Source organism: Ornithorhynchus anatinus, chromosome 18 (assembly GCF_004115215.2).
Source record: "Ornithorhynchus anatinus isolate Pmale09 chromosome 18, mOrnAna1.pri.v4, whole genome shotgun sequence".
Classification (NCBI taxonomy): domain Eukaryota; kingdom Metazoa; phylum Chordata; class Mammalia; order Monotremata; family Ornithorhynchidae; genus Ornithorhynchus; species Ornithorhynchus anatinus.
In genome coordinates this window covers 3,474,765-3,494,668 of record NC_041745.1, presented here as the reverse complement: position 1 = coordinate 3,494,668, position 19,904 = coordinate 3,474,765, and the positions used below count along the sequence as shown (strand labels likewise).

At 51.6% G+C, this 19,904-nt stretch overlaps 1 long non-coding RNA gene across 1 annotated transcript; it reads right to left on the bottom strand.

Annotated features, from left to right (window-relative positions):
• Positions 1-313: 313 nt before the first annotated feature.
• LOC120638996 lies at positions 314-19,485 on the bottom strand. The gene is made up of 2 exons (XR_005661078.1): positions 19,274-19,485; positions 314-802 (listed from the first exon to the last, which is right to left on the bottom strand). It is a non-coding gene; the product is annotated as an uncharacterized LOC120638996 (long non-coding RNA).
• Positions 19,486-19,904: the final 419 nt, after the last annotated feature.

Genomic DNA, 19,904 nt, shown 5'->3' with positions numbered 1-19,904 from the left:
TTCATTCAATTGTATTAATTAAATGCTTACTATGGGCAACGCACTGTACTAAACACTTGGGAGAGTACAATACAACAGGTCCCCACATGGTCCAGGGCCCAGCTATGCTGGCCCAGGACACGGGCGCTGGGGCTCTCTGAGTCGGGTTTCTTGAGTTCTAGTCGCGCGGGCTGATTCACTGCGTGACCTTGGGGCATCTCACTTAACTTCTCTGAGTTGATTTCCTCATCTCCCAAATGGGCATAATAATACTTAATCTTCCCACGTCACAGGAGAGCTATGAGGCTTAATTAATGTTTGCCAAGAGTTTGAGTACCTTACTTGGAAGGTACTTTATGAGCTCAAAGTATTATTATTAACAATAACAACAATAATAATAATAAACAATAAGGTCTAAGTAATTTCTAAGCTATTTGAAAGAGAGGACAGATTCTATCATCCCGTAACCATGTGGTAATCTAAGTGTTGTTACACTCTCTAGGGGACTATTACTCCAAATAAGCATATTCATCTAACTTCTTTATCAAGTTATTTGCATAGTTCCAACCAGGCCAGATACACTGATGGATCGTTTTCAGAGTCAGAGGGAAACTCTGACTTGGTGATGCCAGGCGTATCCCAAGGGCTCTGTGGAGTTTGGACCAGTGACGTGGTTTTCAAATGAGAAGGTTTAGGAATTCCAGCTTGTTTGGTGGAATGGGAGTGTTTTGGTCAGGACCGTCATTCTCGGAGAGAACAGAATCTTCGTCCCCTCTCAGTGCAGTTCCCAGGCGGGCCGGCATCCTTACTGAAAACCCCGGTCCTGGAGAGGAGGAGGAGGAGTTGAAGTAGCAGGGTCAGTAATTCTTAAACACCTATCGAGGTGCGAAAGCACTGAACTAAACACTGGGAGAAAGAACACACAGAGGAGAATTAGACACAGTCCCTCCGCCTCAAGGGGCTCCCTGGCTAAAAATAATGGGGGAGGGTTGGCAGCAGGAGCTGAGGTAAAGGTGAAATGACAAAAAGCAGAGAAATAACATAAAAAGACCAGGACAAGAATGAACAAGTACCATAGGAGCAGGAGGAGCAGTGTGCCATAGTGGTTAGAGCACAGGCCTGGGAATCAGAAGGACCTGGATTCTAACCCCAGCTCTTCCACTTCTCTGCTTTGAGATCTTGGGCGAATCACTTCACTTCCCTATGCCTCAGTTAACTCATCTGTAAAATGGGGATTTAGACTGTGAGCCCCATGTGGGACATGGACTGTGTCCAAAGTGATGAGCTTGTATCTATCCCAGGTCTTAGAACAGTGCCTGGCACATAGTAAGCGCTTAACAAATGCCATTTTAAAAAAAACAACAATAACCAGCCACTGCCACAGCTACCAGATTTTCTAGAAATTCGTGGAAGGAAGCCAAGAGGGTCCCCCAGCATCCCCTGACTCTCCCCTCCATTGTTCCAGCCATCAATCAGTCAATCAGTAATGTTTTAATAAGGGTGCAGAACTCTGTACTTAAGGAAAGTTTGGGAAAGCAAAGTAGAACAAGAAAACAGAATCCTTGTGGATAATCTAGCAGGGGAGAGAGGCATCAAATAATGTACCAATAATATAGATACCAATAATCCCCATGTGATTTATTTCTGACCCAATTAACTGGAATCTACCCCAGTGTTTAGTACAGTGTTGGACACATAGAAAGTTCTAAACTAATACCATAAAAAAAAAAAGAAAGAGGAAGAAATGACAAACAGCATGGTCTAGTGGAAAGAGCAGAGGCTTGAGAGGAGGTGGGTTCTAATCCCAGCTCTGCCATTTGTCTGCTGTGTGACGTTGGGTAAATCACGTCACTTCTCTGGCCCTCGATTTCCTCATCTGTCAAATGGGAATTCAATACCTGTTCCCCTTCTGCCTTGGACTGTCAGCCCCATGTGGGTCAGGGACTGTGTCCAACCTGATTTTCTTGTATCTACTGCAGTGCTTGGCACCAGGTAAGCTATTAACGAATACCATAATGATAATACAGTAATAAGTACTCTACTAATAGAGTAGGTAAAATGTTGAGCACAGAAGTGAAACAGGCAGCTGGCAGTGCAAAAAATAATCAGGGAAAACTTCCTGGAGGAGGTGAAATCTCAGAAGGCTTTTGGAGATGGGAAGAGCTGGGGTCTAGCAGATCTGAATAATAATAATAATAATAATTATGGTGTTTGTAAGAGCTTACTATGTTACAAGCACTGTTCTAAGCGCTGGGGTAGATACAAGGTAATCAGGTTGTCCCACGTGGGACTCACAGTCTCCATCCCCATTTTTCAGATGAGGTCACTGAGACACAGAGAAGTTAAGTGACTTGCCCAAAGTCACACAGCTCATAAGTGGTGGAGCCAGGATTAGAACCCACGACCTCTGACTCCCAAGCCCGTGCTCTTTCCGCTAAGCCACACTGCTTCTCCATTGGAAGGGAGAGGGCATTCTGGGCAAGGGGGTGGACATAAGGCAGGAGGTCCCAAGAGATATTGGAAGCCCCTCTGGCTCAGTGATGCTACCTCCCCTCGCCACTGTCCACTTCCCCTGTGGGTCCAGCGGAGATTTGGGGAGTTGCCTCCAGGCCCCCTTTACTGCTGCCTACGTGGGCTCTGGATCTCCCTGGGTAAGGGGAGCTGAGGCTGGGAAGTTCCCTGGAGGAACTTCTACCATCTCCTGCCAGATTTCTCACAAGCACCTCTCACCCCATTCTGTCCGTTCCTCCCGCTTAGAGTGGCTTCGAAGTAGGCTTTTGAGCAGGACCCCGATCCCTGGCCCCACTGCCCGGTCCCCAGCTCACCGGCCCCTGACTCTCTGGCTCCCAGCTCTAGGGTCCCTGGCTCTCTGGTCCCTGGGCCCAGGATCGCAGCCAGATGCGGAGACAAAGACAGCCTGTTCCTCCTCACTCCTCTCCCACACCTCCATGCTTGGAACTGAACAACGGGATTTCTGTGGGCATCGGCGGCTGGGTCATTGCCTTCGCCCACGTGGCAGGGCTGAGCGGGAAACTCTGCACAGCTGCTCCAGGAGTGGGCGGGTCACAGGCTTCCTCCCCTCATGGTCACCTCCAGCCCTCTGGAACCACCACCGGGAGACCCCAGCCGGTCACGCAGGACGGTCAGGCCGTACAGTGCGATGCCCCAAGCCGACTGAAAGAGAGCTCAGTGTCCCCTGAGACTGTTACTTTGGAATCTTTGAACAAATGTGAGACCAAGTGGCCTCAACTCCTCGCAAGGGTCAAACGGCCGTGAGTCAAGAAGTGTGTGAGTCAAGATGTTCAGCCCCAAGCTGGAGCCCGCCTAGGAAGGGACAAGGCAGTGAGCACTTAGTAATATTGACTGAGCAACTATTATGTTCAAAGCACGGTGTTCAGCACTTGGGAAAGTAGAATGGACTTAGCAGACATTTTCCCTGCCTTCAAGGAGCTCTCACTCTAGAGAGCGAAGATGGTGCCGGGTCTACCCAGATGGTTTCAGGGAGTCGGGCATGGGAGATGAGGAAAAGTGGGGCTTAGTCTGAGGAGGCCTCTTGGAGGAGATGTGCTTTCAATAAGGCTTTGAAGGGGGAGAGAGTCACTGTCTGTCAGATTTGAGAAGGGAGGGCATTCCAGGCTAGGGGCAGGATGTGGTCTAGGGGTTGGCGGTGAGACAGGTGAGATGGAGGCACAGTGAGAAGGTTAGCACTGGAGGAATGAAGTGTGCAGGTTGGGTTGTAGGAGAGAAGTGAGGTGAGGTAGGTGGTGGAGTGCTTTAAAGCCAATGGTGAGGAGTTTTCATTTGATTCGAAGGTGGATGGGCAACCGCTGGAGTTTTTTAGGAGCGGAGTGACATGTTTTGAACATTTTTGTAGAGAAATGATCTGGGTAGCAGAGTGAAGTTATGGACTAGAGCGGGGAGAGACAGGAGGCTGGGAAGTCAGAAGGAGGTTGATGTACTCCCTGTTTTACAGTTGAACTGAGGCACAAAGAGTGAAGTGACTTGCTCAAGCTCATATAGCAGACAAATGGCAGAGTGGGGATTAGAACCCAGGCCCTTCTGACTCCCAGGCCAGTGCTCTATCCACTAGGCAACACTGCTTCTCTCCTTCCTAAGACGAGGTCGATGGTCCCGAGGCCAACACCAGGGATGGCAGTTTGGATCGCGTCCGCCTTCCTTGCGTCACCGGCCCCCAGATCACCTGCCTCTTTCCTGCCCACTCGCTCAGCTCTATGAGAACTGTGCAGCTAGAGCTGGTCTGCGGGGGATTCCTGGACTCTAACTCCCCCTCAGGTTCACCCCAGCCTGTGCCAAGGCTGACCTCAGCCTGCTCCCCTCGGGGCTCGCCCCAGCCAGGGTACGTCAGCTCTGTAACACCAGCCCGGACTTTCACTCTGTTTTCCCAGCCAAACCTTGCCGAGGCACCACCCTCCAGTACCTGAGAGGAATTGGGAGCTTCCGAAGGCCCATCGTCCATCTAACCTGGTACTCTGCCTTCTCCTCTCCCCATTGGAGAGAACCAGGACACCATTTGCCCAGTTATTTCTTCTGAAAATCAAAATATACAACAGCATATCCCCTACCCCATGCTTAAGGGGACTCTTGGATTAAATTCAGCAGGTAAGTGAGATGGGATTTCCCCTTTCAGAAACAAATTGTCTCTCCCATGGAGGATTGTATGCTTCTAAGTGTGCACCGATCCTAAATTTAATGATAGATTCTCCCAGTTTTCCAGGTAGGAAATTGAAATTTGCTGGCCCGTAATACCCAAGGTCACTTTGGAAGCCTAAGAGCCAAAGGGATTCATCTGGAAGGGTGGCCATCTGAAAGGATAAGTTGCACATCTTTGCCTGAATTTATGCAACTTCTCTAAGGTTTTTGTTTTTTTTAAATGGCATTTATTAAGCACTTACTGTGTGTCAAGAATTGTATTAAGTGCTGGGGTAGATAAAAGCTAATCCGTTGGACACAATCCATATCCCATATGGGGCTCAAAGTCTTAATCCCCATTTTACAGATGAGGTAACCGAGACCCAGTAAAGTTAAGTGATTTGGCCAAGGTCACACAGCAGACAGCTGCTGGAGCCAGGATTAAAACCCCAGGTCCTCAGACTCCCAGGCCACGCTGCTTCTCAGAGTTTCCTCAGAAACCTTCTAGTCCTGGTGATTTATTTACATCTAGTTCATCAGTATGGTCTAAAACATCCTGTGTGTTTGCTATGATTTAATCCATTTCCTCCGACCTGTCTTGTAGGAGAAACAATTTGGGTGTGGGAACTTCCATAACATTTTCCTCAGTATAGGCATGCATTGAATCTCTTCGCTATTTCCTATTTATCCCCGACCGTAACCTAGACAACACGAGCCTCAGATGAGCCTCCGGAATGCCTAACTGGCTTTTACTTTTGATATATATAAGAATTTTTAATTGTCAGATTGGGTGCCCCTCACAAGGTGTTCTTGAAACTCCTTTTCGGCCCGCCTAATTTCCTCTTTGCACTTGACCTGCCACTCCTCCTGTTCTTTCTGTTCTTGGGTCAGCTTTCCATTTTGCAAAAGGGGATCCTTTTCCTAATGTGGCCTCTTTAATTTGGCCAGCTAGCCACTCAGGGATCCTATTTAATCAGTCAGTTGTACTTACTGAGTGCTTACTGTGTGCACAGCACTCTACTAAGCACTTGGGAGAGTACAATATAACAAGAAACGGACCCATTCCCTGCCCACGAAGAATTTACAGTTTAGAGGGGGAGACATACATTAAAATAAATAAATAAATTTCAGATATATACATAAGTGCCGTGGGGCTGGGTGGATCAGCTGTTTTGGATCCTGGGATCTACATTTTACTGGGTTTCTGATAAGGAATTTGAGACATTTGCTAGTCTCCCCACCCTCAACCCCACCTCACTTATATGCAATCTTTAAATAGTGTCTTATAAATTAATTATTTATATTAATATCTCTCCCCCTCTAATAATGATTATTATTATTGTATTTGTTAAGTGCTTACTATGAACCACACATTGTACTAAGCGCTGGGGGGATACAAGCAAATCAAGATAGACACAGTCCTTGTCCCATATGGGGCTCACCGTCTCAATCCCCATGTTACAGATGAGGTAACTGAAGCACAGAGAAGTGAAGTGACTTGCTCAAGGTCATATAGCAGACAAGTGGTGGAACAGGATTCGAACTTATGACCTTCTGACTCCCATCCTCATGTTCTCTCCACTAGGCCATGCTGCTTTTCTAGACTGTAAGTTCACTGTGGACAGGGATCATGTCTGCCAAATCTGCTTTACTGTTCTATCCCAGGTGTTTAGTACAGTGCTCTGCACATAGTAAGTGATCAATAAATACCACTGATGATGATAGAGGTATTTTTAATACCCTCTAGGCTTTTACCCTCTAAGAAACTACTGTACAAAGCCTGTTGATATAATTATCTTGTATCTACCCCGGCCTTAGTACAGTGTTTGACATATAGTAAGCACCTAATAAACACAATTATTATTATTTCCCATCATTATTTTAGTGTCTGTCTTCTTGGATAATCTGCAAGCTACATAGGAGCAGGGATCATGTCCCCTAACTCTACTGTACTCTCCCAAGAGTTTAGTACAGTGCTCTGCACCCAGTAGATGCTCAATAAATTACTGATTGATTGATATTTACAAGCCCAGTTAGGCCCGGGAGAAGTGGTTGTCCGTGAATCTGATTCTTGTGTGCTGAATAGTGGAGGAAAAGGGGGAAGGAGGAAGAGAGGAGAAAGCTTTGTAAATGACTTGGTTCCCCTCCTAATAATAATAATTGTGGTATTTGTTAAGCACTTATTATGTGCCAGGCATTAGGGTAGATATAATCAGGTTGGAGACAGAAGCAGCACGGTGTAGTGGATAGAGCGTGGGCTTGGGAGTCAGGAGATCATGGGCTCTAATCCCAGCTCTGCCATTTGTCTTCTATGTGGCCTTGGGCAAATCACTTCACTTCACTGTGCCTTGGTTACCTCATCTGTAAAATGGAGATTGAGAGTATAAGCCCCACTTGGGACAGGGATTGTGTCGAAGCAATTTTCTCGTATCCACACCAGTGCTTAGTATAGTGTCTGAGAGAGTAAGACATTCCTTGTGGGCAGGGAATACATCGCTTCTTTGTTTTTGAATATATCTTGGTGCTTAATACTGAGCTCCAAGTGGGAGCTCAATAAAGACCATGACTCTGCCGCTACAAAGGAGTTGTTCACACCCTGGTCTCCCCATACGTGGTCCTTCCAGCAGATCCTCACAAAGACCAGAATTCTCCCCAGTGCTATCTATCGAGCACTTAATGTGTGCTGAGCACTGTATTAGGGGACTGGGAAGGAGTAGGGGAAGGTCATACAGAAGAAGTGCACAACTGAAGGGGGGAGTACAGTTGACACTGGACACTCAGACACACGTGTTGTCACACGTGTCACGCTGGGCACATGCAACGTAACAGAGTGACATCCTCTGCCTTGCTTTGGGGAGAAGCAGTGGCCCTGGACCAGGGAGTGTTTCCGTCTGAGCGGGCTGATGTCGAGGGGTTCTCCCTGAGGGTGTGTGGATTTTGGAAACAGAGTCTTGAGCTCGTGTCTTCGGCTTAGGAGTCTGGGGGACCAAGGGCCCGAGAGCCGGGGCCGCGGGGCGGGGGGTGGGCACGGCACTCCCTCTCTTTTCCAAGGCTCACAGTCTTCCCCTCCGGGAGAGAAGCAAGAATGAACATTCCCCAAAAGACTTGTCCAGGACAAGTTCCAAACCCCAGCCCAGTTGCGGTGGCAGCGGTAATTTTTCTGTCTGCCAGGGGATTCAGCGGGGAAGCTCTCTGGAGAGAAACCATTTTGACTGTGAGTTGGGTGCCCCGGAATCAGCCGGGGTCAGCGCAGCCTAGTGAGTTTTCCCACCCTGACAGAGCCGATCCTGCTTTCCTTTAACCCTCCGTCCATTCCTCCCTCCCTCCTTCAGCCCCTCTGGCCCCCTGCTTTCTGTCCGGGGCTCCTGGCCTGGCTTCTGGGGAGGAAAGTGAAGAGGAAGCCACCTGCCCGACTTGTCCGAGCGTCCAGAGTAGGGACGGGCGACCACTCACACATGTGGCCCCAAGAGGGCTGGCCTGGCCAGCAGAATATGTGTGGTCTGGATGCCTCTGTCCAAGACTGGCCTTGGCCTGTCATCACAGGCACCGTGGCTGTCAAGCCCCTGGGCTCACTGGTCCCTGGGTACCCTGGCCCCTGGGCACACTTGCGCCTGGGTACACCAGCACCTGGGCTTTTCTGTTTTCCCCACTTTGAGGTCAGATAGCCTCCACAGGGAAGATGCTGGCAGGGATACTGAGCTCTTAGCCAGGGGGTCGAGGCTAGGGCAGAATATGGGAGTGGGTGGGGTTGGCTGATGGGGTGCAGGGGCACCTGGGCCCCAGGGAACTCTGGGTCAGGGGAAAGGGTGTCCAGAGACAAAGCGCATGGTGCATAAGCAGGCTGTGTTTCCAAACTCCTAGCACTCTCTCTGGCCTCCTGGCAGGCCAGATCTTTGGGGACAGACTACTCCCTTGGGTGACCTGGGCAGCCATCTTGGCCCACCCCACCATGTAGCCCTGAAGGGCAGAGGCTGGGTGTCTTATTTCTGTTGTCTACTCTACCGGCACCAGGCAGCGGGACAGCAGCATCTCAGGAAAAACCACCTTTTCCCCTCACCCATATGTGTTTGGCAAATATGGCACAAATCTTGGCAAAGGAATTTCTTAAGAGGGTGTTAATTAATGAAATTAATTGAGGGGGGTAACGTCACCTCGGGATTTGCAAGGCACTTTCCCCAAAGAAAGTATCTCCAGCCCCTTTATGGCTGACAAGATACTCCCCGGGCCATCCTGGGCTGACAACTGAAGAAAGTCCCAGGATTTGGAGATTGTCTTCAAAGTTTTTTTTTTTTTGGTGTATTTGCTAAGCACTTACCTTGTATCAGGCAATGTTCTAAGTGTTGGGGTAGATACAAGATAATCAGGCCACATGAGGCTCACATTCTCCATCTCCATTTTACAGATGAGGTGACTGAGGTACAGAGAAGTGAAGCGACTTGCCCAAGGTCACCCAGCAGACAAGTGGCAGAGTCGCGGCTAGAGCCCAGGTCCTTTTGACACCCAGGCCCGTGCTCTATCCACCAGGCCATGCTGCATCTCAAGTTCTCTGCCCTGAAAAGTTGATCAGGGTCTTACGATTAATCTGTGATGGTGAGACTGGCCACCCCAGCCTCGAGGACATTTTTCCAGCCCTCCCCCAACCCTAGAAGGGGTCCTGGATCGAATCTTGTTGGAGCCATTCTACCAAGCTATCCTTGGGGGAATCATGCTAAATCTGGCAGTTGGGGTCAGCACACCAACCCAATGCTTCAGGAATCATTTCCAACTCAAAGGGTCAAAAGTATTTTCAGTAGTCCTCCAATCAATTCATACAGGAGTCATTTTAGATTTCTTTTTTTTGGGGGGGGTGGTAAGGTAGCTGAAGTGGGAGTAGCTGGAGGTGTGGGGGAATGGACTGTAAACAAGGACACAAGTTTTAAAGGCCAGTGGAGCCAGGCCTGAGAGGATGAGGCTCAACTGTGGGCTGCGGGAGGTGCCAGGAACGGTGGTGAGAGAAGCAGGCAGACCAGCCTAGTAGATTAGCCTAGTGTCTGGCCAGGAGCTGTGGGGGCTCTGTCAGGGAAGAGGCTTCTGGAAAATCACAGAGCAGAGGGAGAGATAAAATGGGGACTGGGCTGGACCCTGTGAGGAGAAAGCGCAACAAAGGGCATCATGGAACAACCTTGACATGGCTATGATGTGGAAGCGATGTTTCCCATCAAACCCCTCTTCCTCTCTCTCTCACTCGCTCTCTTCCCCCCACCTTATTCCTTCCCCTTGGAGAGGGTGGAATTACCATCAAAGATTGAATTGGCTCCAGAAGCAGGTTCAGAAATTTGCAGACATGTTTGAGGCCCAGAGATTTTCTGACCCTCATGGAAGACTGGTTAAATAGGAACTGGGATGGGCGGGGCTGCTCTGGTATTCTCGGGAATGGGAATGGGAATTTGCCCCTTCCCACTCTGCCACCCACCCTCCTGTTAGTGTCCCCCAAGGCCTCCCCTGCTCTAACAGGATCCCAAGTACAGCTCTTCTCTAGGAGTGAAGCAAAATAATAATAGTAATGATGGTATTTGTTAAGTGCTTACTATGTGCCAAGAACTGTTCTAAGCACAGGGATAGCTACAAGATAATCAGGTTGTCCCACGAGGGGCTCACAGTCTTAATCCCCATATTACAGATGAGGTATGTGAGTCACAGAGAAGTTAAGTGACTTGCCCAAAGTCATGCAGCTGATAAGGGGTGGATCTGGGATAAGAACCCACAACGTCTGACTCCCAAGCCTCTGGTCTTTCCACTAAGTCATGCTGCTTCTTCCTAAGCCACCCTGCTTCTCAATAATAATAATGTTGGTATTTGTTAAGCGCTTACTATGTGCAGAGCACTGTTCTAAGCACTGGGGTAGGTACAGGGTAATCAGGTTGTCCCACGTGAGGCTCACAGTTAATCCCCATTTTACAGATGAGGGAACTGAGGCACAGAGAAGTAAAGTGACTTGCCCACAGTCACACAGCTGACAGGTGGCAGAGCCGGGATTCAAACCCATGATCTCTGGCTCCCAAGCCCGTGCTCTTTCCACTGAACCACGCTAACACCCCTGCCCCCCAAAAGCCACTGAAAACATAATCGATCATATTTCTCGCACACTGTGAGTAGAGCACTGCCCTGTGGTCTTAGGAGAGTCCAATATAACAGAGTCGGTGGACAAATTCCCAGCTTGAAGCAACTGGGAACACTGCTTTGAGAGGACCAGGCGGGTCTGGGGGAGATGAGGAGAGACTGGAGCTGAATCTCTCTTGGGGGATCTGGGGGTCTAACTTCTGCCTGCCTGAACCCCGGGCTGGAGCTACAGAATTCCAACACGGATTAGTTGACCAAATCCAACACCAGTGCTTCCACTGATAAACCAGAGTTGGATCAGTCCAGCCTCTCCCTCCCTTCCCCTTCCCCTCCCACACCCCCAAGCCCGCCGAAACAGCGGAATGGAGGTGGTGCCAAGCTGCACGCTCTGACTTGTCCCTCCAGTGCCAGCCTGAGAGAGGGAAATTGACTGGGGGCTACAGTGAGTCAAAGGCCCAGAGAAGGGGAGCGGAAAGGGGAGAATCATGAATCTGTAGAGCGCAGTAACTCTTCCAAAGTGCTTGCACGGCAATTAGCTCATTTTCTCCTCACAACAACCCTTGGGGGTAGAAAGGGGCAGGACTTATTATCCCCATATTACAGGTGAGGAAACTGAGACCCAGAGAGGTTAAGGGACTTGCCTGGGGCCAACCAGAAGGCCAGGAGCAGAGCCGGGACTAGGCTGCAGTCACTTAGCCGTAAGTAACCTTCTTCAGCAATTCCTTTTCCCTCCGCCCAGCTGCCAGAGTCCTTCTTCCACTCCTCTCCATAGACCTGTGGGACTGTGAGCCTGGGATAGATTCCTATTCCCAGAGGCAGATAGCCCTGGGCTTTCCCTTCCCAGACACAAGGCAGGAGGGAGCCCTGTCCCGCCCTCAGGGTAGATAACTCCATTGAGCTCCTTGGACGCTTCTCCTTGGATCTCAAAGGTTGCTGACCCCAGAGGGGAGATTTCAGCCCCATCTGACTTGCCCCTATGCACACCATCTCCCCCACTAAATGCTAAGCTCCTTGAGGGAAGGAAACGTGTACCTTAATAATGTTGGTATTTGTTAAGCGCTTACTATGTGCCAAGCACTGTCCTAAGCACTGGGGTAGACACAGGGGAATCAGGTTGTCCCACGTGGGGCTCACAGTCTTAATCCCCATTTTACAGATGAGGTAACTGAGGCACCGAGAAGTTAAGTGACTTGCCCAAAGTCACACAGCTGACCTTGACCCTGGTGCGCTCTCCCCAGCGCTTAGTGCAGGGTATTGCAAGCTCCTTATGGACAGGGAATTCTGACTACCAACCCCATGACACTGTACTCTTTCACACTTAGTACAGTGCCCTGCACACAGTAAGCACTCAATAAATACCACTGATGGATTGATTTCATTCAGGAGGTGCTCAATGGATACTGTAACAGAGGTCCAGAGAAGTTAAGGGATTTGCCCAAAAGCACACAGCTGCGCCCACTTGGGAGAGTGGACAAATCAACTGATGGATTGAGGGAAGCCAGGAAGAATTGGATGTGTCTTGTGTCATTTCGTAACTGCCCACTCACTAGGGGACTACACACAGGTGGTATACTCAAGGCAACGTAGGCTAGTCGGTCTTAGCTCCCCATTAGGCCTCGGGCTCCTTTAAACGGCCTCTCGGTGCCGCGTCCAGGGGAGAGGGGGCTCCAGAAGCCGGCGGGGACGGGGGGCAGGTCCCCGGCGGCTCAGGTTGGGGTGAGGTGAAGCAAGAGGAAACGGAGGCGACGGCAGTGGCGGAGGCTTTGAGGAGGTCAGGTCCAGTGGGGCACGTGTACGAGCGGCCCGGGGGCCTGAGAGCTTGGTGTCTGCGTGTGCAGCGGCACAGGCCCCGTGATGGGCCATTCACACCTGTGCATTGGGAAAGCAAGCAGATTATGCAATGCCCGAAGAAGCTGAGCCGGCCAGGCAGGTCTGCCCACGGTTGTACACTCTGAAGCGTGGTGGGTTGGTGGTTTTCTCTCCCCATCCCTCTGATCTGGGCATCACTACCTCTCCCGCCCCTTCCGCCCCTCTCAAACTTTCTCCACCAACCCCCTACCCAGACCCTTGATAACAGGGCTCGGGCGACTGGGGAGAGAGCTGGCGTTTTCCTTTTGGGGCAGGGAGATGTCCTGCCCCACCTCCTGGGCAAATGGGGACCCCTGAGGTAATGAGGAGGAGGGCGTGTGACTGTGGACTGAGGTTATTATTTAATAATAATAATAACAATAATAGTACTTGTTAAGCACTTACTGTGTGCCAAGCACTGTTCTAAGTGCTAGGGCAGATACAAGTTAATCAGGTTGGATACAGTGCCTGTCCCACATGGGGCTCACCCTCTTATCCCCATTTTAATAATAATAATGATAATTATTATTATGGTACTTAAGTGCTTAGTATATGCCAAGCACTGTTCTAAGTGCTGGGGTAGATATAAGTTAATCAGGTTGGACACAGTCTCTGTCCCCACTAGGGCTCATGCTCTCATCCCCATTTTACAGATGAGGTTACTGAGGCACAGAGAAGTGAAGTGATTTGCCCAAGGTCACAGAGCAGACGTGTGGCGGATTGGGATTAGAACCCAGGTCCTTCTGACTCCCAGGCCCGGGCTCTAGCCACTAACCCATGCTTCTATTATGTATTTGCTAAGCACTTACTATGTGCCAAGCACTGAACTACGCACTGGGGTAGATACAAGATAATCAGTTTGTACAGCGTCCCTGTCCCATGTATTGAACACAGCTTAAGTAGGAGAGAGTAGGATTTAATTCCCATTTTAGAGATGAGGAAACTGAGGCCTGGAGAGTGAAAAACTAATAGGGCAGGACAGAGAGAGAAGGAAGAGGTGGAGAGAAGCAGGAATGTGGGGAAAGCTGACTCTGAGAGGAGAGAGAAAGGAAGTCCCTCTAGACTGCAATAGGAATAATAATAGTGGTATTATTTATTTGTTAAATGCTTGCTATGTGCTAAGCACTGTACGAGGAGCTGGAGTAGATGCAAGATTGCCAGATCAGACACAGTCTCTGTCCCATAAGGAGCTCACAGTTTCGGGCAGAGGGAGAACAGGTATTTAATCCCCATTTTCAGATGAAGAAACTGAGGCACAGAGAAGTGCAGTGACTCACCCGAGGTCAGACAACAGGCAAGTGGCAGAGTTGGGATTAGACACAAGGTCCCCTGATCCCCCACTAGGCCACACCGCTTCTTGTGGGCCGGGATCCATCCTATCGTGCTGTACTCTCCCAAATTCTTAGTACGGGGCTTGGCACACAGTAAACGTTCAGTAAATATGACCGACTGACTGGAAATGGATGAACGGCGATGGGAGCGAGTGGCTGAGAGAGGAGTGAGAGAGGGGAGTCGAGCTGGGAAGAGGCAAAGGAGGAAATGGGGTCCAGTGCCAGGGTCCTGGATGCCAACCCGGACTGCCCCGGACCCTCCGCCGGGCCCTGGGTGGGGCCGGGCCACAGTGGAACCTCCAAACCTTCACCTGCAAAGCCAAGCCAAGCTGCGGGAAGTTGGGGGGCAGAGGGGACGGAGGAAGTGAAGAAGAGATGAGGAACAGAGCTGGCAGGAAGGGGTCGGAGGGGTGGACCAGCGAAGGGGACCGGAGAGAGGAGGGGGCAGAGGAACAGGGGGAGAGGCCGGAGGAGAGTCTGGGCCTCTTCTTCCAGGGATGGCTCCGCCCCAGCATTGATGTGGGTTTGAAACCTTTGGTGTAAGCGACTGTGGGTTTGGAAGATTCGGTTATGTAAGTCTCCCAGACAGCCATTTCCCACACACGGAGCCGCGGGGATGGCTCTTCAGTCCTTCGCCAGATGATTCCCAGGCATCGGCTTTAAATCTTCGGCTGTGGCTAGGGAGGGGGAGGGAAGGACAGGGGGCGGGGGGCCATCCCCACCCTACGGCGACCGCCCCGGGGAGGGGAGCTGTGGAGAAGCTGTTTGCAGAGGCCGTGTCCCACCCCGGCAGAACCCCCCCACCCAGATGGTGGCACCACCTCCTCTGCTGATAAGGTTGCCCAGTGGGTGGGAAGGCAGGCCCAGCCTCCCGAGCATCCGTCTGTCACCCCAGCAGGGAGCTGCCCGGAACGATGGCCGGGGTCCTCCTGGCCGGGCTCTTAGTGTCTGCTCTCCAGTCCAGTGGGGAGCCTGGGAGCGAGGGGAGGTGGGACCAGAGAGAGAGGCCGGCAACTTCAAGACCGGTGAAGACTGCGGTCACTGTTATGGCAAGTTGGCTGCCTGTTTCATCGCCCTTTATTCCCAGAGGTGCCACTGCCTGCCATATGGTTCCCAGTTCCCAGAGCTACCAGCCTCCAACGACTCCCAGCCCCCCATGGCCCCCACCTTCTCACTGTACCTCAATCTCATCTATCTCGCCACCTACCTCTCACCCACGTCCTGCCTCTGGTCTGGAGCACCCTCCCTCCTCATACCCGAGACAGTGACTCTCCCCCCTGTTCAAAGTCTTATCCAAGGCACATCTCCTCCAAGAGGCCTTCCCTAAGCCCTCGTTTCTTCTCCCACTCCCTTCTGCGTCGTCCTGACTTGCCCTCTTTATTCATCGCGCCCCCCCCCCCAGCCCCACAGCACTTATGTCCATATCTGTAATTTATTTGTATTAATGTCTGTCTTCCCCTCTAGACTGTAAGGTTGTTGTGGGCAGGGAATGTGTCTGTTTATTGCTGTACTGTACTCTCCCAAACACTCAGTTCAGCACTCTGCACAAGGTAAGCATTCAATAAATACAACTGACTCCCAGTCTCCAGGACTCCCAGCCCCCTACGGCTACCAATCCCTAGCGCTCCCACTATGACTCCCCACAATCTCAGGGTGCTTGACAAGGAAATTGGGAGAGATCCAGGATCTGCCAGCTAATGCCATCATCATCTCTCTCCCCAGTTCCTTTCTGGTCCAGTGCAGCCATGTGTCCCCCGGGAGGGGCATGAGGGGGTTGCCCTTGTTGCCCAAGCCTCGAGGTAAGCAAAGAGGCTGCCTCCTGGCATCTTGGAGAAAACCTGACCACCCAAATGGACATGGGGGTCTACAGCTCCCCGACGGAAGGCACAGCACCATATTGAACCAGGAACAGTGACCTAATGGCTAAAAGCACAGGGCTGGGAGTCATCAGGAGCCCTGAATTCTAATTCTGGCTCCGCCTCTTGCCTTCTGGATAATCTTGGGCAAGTCACTTAAACTTTCTGTGCCTCAGTTTCCCTGCTCTTTAAAGGGGTTCAATACCTATTTTCCTTCCTTCTTAGACTGCGAGCCCCATGTGGTGGTGGTGTATATGCCCCAGTGCTTAGTGTAGTAGTTGGCACATAGTAGGCAATCAGTGGTATCTATTGAGCACCTACTGTGTGCTAAGCACTCCACTAAGCACTTGGGAGAGCCCAATAGAACAGAGTCGTTAGACATATGTTTCCTGTCCACAAAGAGCTTATAGTCTAGAGGGACTTACAGTCCAGGCACTTCACAAATACCACAGTTATTATTTTTTTATTCCAGGCACTTCACAAATACCACAGTTATTATTTTTTTATTTCAGTCAGGAAGATTCATTCCATCATATTTATTGAGTGTTCACTGTGTGTGATCACCCCCTCTTCCCTCCTCCCTTCCCCTCGGCCACTTCCCTCTTGGACCTTTCGTCTTTCCTTCCCTCTTCCCTACCTATCCTTCTTTCCTTCCCTCCACGTTTCTGCTCCATTTCCTCTCCCTGTTCGGTTGTCCTCCTGGAATAAATGGAATTAGAGGGTTGGTGAGTTTGGGCAGGTAGAGGCAGAGGCCCACACAGTCCAAGGTGAGGTGAGTGGGTGAGAGAAGAAGGGTGGTCCCTGGGGAAGGAGGGGATTGGGAGGGGGAGGGGGCGAGAGAAGGGGGGTCCCCGGGGAGGGAGGAGAGCAGATGAAGGGAGAGAGCGCTTTGGGGTGAAACCTAGAGTGAGGTCATGTGGCATGCCAATGAAGGTAAGTGGACGTGTTGTGGGGGGAGGCAGGAGGTCGGGGGAGGAGCGGGAGGCGGTCAGATGGCAGCTTTGGCACAACACTCGGCCACCGCGGTGGCAAATCCACCTGCTGCCGGGCCGCCAGCCTCTCCCCGGGAGCCAGGCGCAGTAAACCAACTCCCAACGATACTTTCATCCGCCGCAACTTGTAAAATGGGGCAAGAGACTCCGAAGCTGGCGGGCGAGTTGGGCTTGCCAGACGGGTACCCGTCCCGTACCCACAGCCTTGCGTGACTAGAATAAAGAGCCGTGTAGCTCCGAGGGCCTGGCGGGCGTGAAGTGAGGCCTGGCACGGGGCCCTCCAACAGGCATTTGTGGGACGGCCCTGAGTGGCTGCTGCGGGGGGGAGGGGAGAGGGCCTGGAGGGCGCTGCGGGGGTGACGCATCCCGACCCTCCGCTCTGACTCACCCCCAACGGGGAGGGCCCCCACAGACTCCCTTTCCCTGGCTGTGTGGCTGTTGCTGCTGCAGGGTGTGCTCAGTGTTTTCAGCACCTTGTAGGACAAGCTGCTTTCCAGACAAAGCCACAGGCGGCCGCCCGCCTGCCCGATAAGGCCGGAGATACGGCAGGCCGGGAGAGGCCCAAGGCCTTACGCCACCGTGGGCACACGCGCTGGGCCCCTCTACCTCCCCGCCAGTGCCCGGTCCTGGTCCAGCCTCGCCCCTGGTGGAGGGGGATAGGGCCTGTGGACGGGGTGGACCAGAGCCAGCCTGCCTTGGCCTCCCTTGGGGACATCTTGGATGGGAAGGCTTTGAGGCACCCCGGGGAGGGTGGGCTGCAGGCAGCCAGATGGGCAACAGGGCAGGGTGGGAGATGGGAAATGCTGACCAAACCCAATGGGACCTTGTTCCAGTTTCTTCCCCAGGGTGACCCCAGAAGCGAGGAAGATAAGGGAGAGGTGGGGAGAGACTGAGAGAGAAAGGGGAGTCCTTCAGGAGCAGCCCAACAGGGAACAAAAGGACTTTTTTTTAAAATGGTATTTAAAGACTGGAAGTTCCTTGTGGGTCGTGTCTACTGATTCTATTGCACTGTACTCTTCCAGATGCAGTGCTCTGCACACAGTAAATGCTCAGGAAATACCACTGATGGATTGAGGAATGCTAGGAAAGTGAAGCCTATTAGGTGTGTCATATGGCCCACCCTTTTATGGAAACCATCACAATCCCTCCAACCATCAGAAGGAACTGGGTTCTAATCCCGGCTCTGCCACTTGCTGTGTGACCTTGGGCAAGTCACTTCACTTTCTGGGCCTCAGTTTCCTCATTTGGAAAATGGGGATTAAGTCTGTGAGCCCCATATGGGACAGGGATTGTGTCTAACCTGACAATCTTGTATTTACCCCAGCGCTTAGTACAGTGCCTGGCACATAGTAAAGCACTTCACAAATACCATTAAAAACAGAACAGAACGATAACAACAAAAAGCTCTGCCTTATAGTGACTGATGCTTTCTGCTGGCACAACTTCTTGGTGGGGGTTGATTTTCATACCAAGTGTCCCTCTCTGGGGCTCCTCCCCTCTCCCTGTCCTCTTTTTTATTTAATAGGATTTATTGAATCCTTGTAATGTGTTTCTCCCCCTCTCCTCTTCTGTCCTCTCCTCTCTTCTGTCCTAATAATAATGATAATCATAATAATTGTGGTATTTGTTAATCTCTTACTTTGTGCCAAGCACCCTGTTAAACGCTGGGTTAGACATAAGATAATCAGATTGGACGCAATTCCCTGTCCCACACAATCCTCCTCCCCTTTCCGATCATTCCCCTTGGCTTCCAGCCCTTGCCCCACCCCTTTTCCCACAATCAATCCATTGGGGTTATCGCTGATCATCTACCGTGTGTGTCAAGCGCTTGGGAGAGTACAACAGGCCAAGACGAACATTTCCTACCCTCAAGGAGCTTACAGTCTTATAGAGCTTCCTCTCTGTTTCTCCCTTTCCCCCGCAGTGCTTCTGAGGAGAGGATGAGGAATCTCCCCTCCCTTCCCAGAAGGCTCCATCACGGCCTGCTGTCCTGCTCCAGTAGCGGCCTTTCCCTTCGGGCCCCACCCCACCTCACACCTATTTGCTGTCCTTTCCCAAGTGCTTAGTACCAGGCTCTGCTCTTAGTAGAGGTTCAATAAGTACTACTAAATGAATGAATGACATCGGTGGATTGATTGATTGATAGATCTCCTCTCTGGCCTTTATAGCTGGGAAGTGGGAGTGGGGAGAAAGGAGGTCCAGCCCCCACCCCAGCCAGGTTTTCCCCCTACTGGTTCTCCAAAAGGGATGAGGGTCCAGAGCATCCACCGTGGGTGCCGAGCTCCGACACTGACTCGGTTTGGAGACCTCGAGCCGGGCCCAGTGGGTGCCCACCTACCCTTGGGCTTCCTGTTTGGGCATCCAGAGGAAGGCGGCAGCGGGACCCTGGAGGGACAACTGGTGGGCAGAGCCGGGAGCGAAGCGGGGGGCATCGGGATAGGGGAGGGAGGGCCACCGGTGCCGACGACTCGTTACCCAGGGTGCCCGCTCCATCCGCCTCCCGCGCCAAGCGGCAAACCTGTTCTTCCAGCGGGCCCAGAGGTGGCCGCAGATTCCTGGTGCCGCCATGCTGTCTGTCCCTGCGGGCGTTGCGAAATGGCAGCAGCTCCCAGCCCGGAGAAGTTCGCCGGCGAGGCCTCCTGCTGCTTCTGGGGCCATGAGTCACTGGGAGCTGCCAGCCGTAACCACGGCGACCGAGGCATCGCTTGGCACAGCTTCCTACCCGGGAACCTGGATCACGGTAAACAAAGAAATTACCTGCAATTACCCTTCCCAGCTCAACACACGGACCATTTCCAGGGGAAAAGTGTCTTTGTCCTGCTCCAGTCAGGAACACAGCCTTCCCCGGAACTGCCATTGGGAGGGAAGCTGGTGGAATGCCACACGATAATGTCTCACACACACACACACAAGGATATGCCGGTCCAGAAACCCACAGGTAATGGATACTCACATTAAAGTAACAGGCACGTTTACAGATTCAACACAGTAAACAGAAATTCGCAGTAATAGATATACCCAGAGTAAGAGCTACTCACTGGCCGCAAATATAGACACGCAGTGCCAGGTACCGACACAGAGGTAGTAAACACCCACAACAAAGGAAACAGAGAGACACACAGAGAAACAGCTACACAGACAGTAGCAGA